Here is a 1,015-nt window from a genome sequence, read left to right on the forward strand (position 1 = left end):
CGGGGGTCTCGCTCTTGCTCAGGCTGGTCTCGAACTCCTGACCTTGAGTGATCCGCCCACCTCGGCCTCCCAGAGTGCTAGGATTACAGGCATGAGCCACCGCGCCTGGTCCTTGGTTCATTTTTAAAAAGCAATCACACTCTTTCTTTTTACAGTATGGATAAAGAGAAGTTGAGTGCTTGAAAGTCAATGTAGATCATTCCATTAGCCTCTTTAATGGGAAATAGCTCACATGACTTTGGAGAAATTATCCATTGGGATGATAGATGGATTGGAAGTAATGGGAGAGGTAATATTTTAGCTACGTGAAAACTAATACAAAGAATAAATGCTCTAAATTTGGAAACTATCCTTTTAGGGTGAGTACAGTTTTTTTAGATTTGACTAGGGTTACATGAATCCCAATATCTGTGCTTTCTTACTGTACGCATATAGTATGACAATGGCACTACAAAAATAAAAGCGTGTCCAATAAAATAAAATTAATCATAATTTTGCCTATCAATAGTGATGTCTGATTATGGGTTATCTCTGTCTCTTATCGAATGAAATGCAAGATCATCTTTAAGTATAAACACAGTAGCATTTATTCCTTACAAAAGGTAACTTAATGGAAAGTGCTTTTTTTATTTATTATAAATTTTTGAACAATGACAAGTAATATAATTTATAAGACACCGCTAGTATAGACTAGTATCCTTGACTTTTATTTATTTATTTATCTTTAAAAAACATTAAATGCTACTTTTATTACAAAAGCAGCACGTAAACATTGTAGACAATTAGAAAAAAAAATAAAAACTTCACATTGCCACCATCCAGTGATCAGAGCAAATTACCTTATCTCTCATTGCAAATCTTTGAAGCAGATTGTTTGATTGCATTCTTTACAAAAACAAGCTAATAATACTATCTAATAAATTCATGCAGTACTTTTTCTTTCTCTGACTGGCTTAATTCACTTAACATGATGTCCTCCAGGTTCATCCATGTTGCCGCATATGGCAGTATTTCT

Source organism: Propithecus coquereli, unplaced genomic scaffold (genome assembly GCF_000956105.1).
Source record: "Propithecus coquereli isolate 6110/MARCELLA unplaced genomic scaffold, Pcoq_1.0 Scaffold410, whole genome shotgun sequence".
In the NCBI taxonomy this organism is placed as follows: Eukaryota; Metazoa; Chordata; class Mammalia; order Primates; family Indriidae; genus Propithecus; species Propithecus coquereli.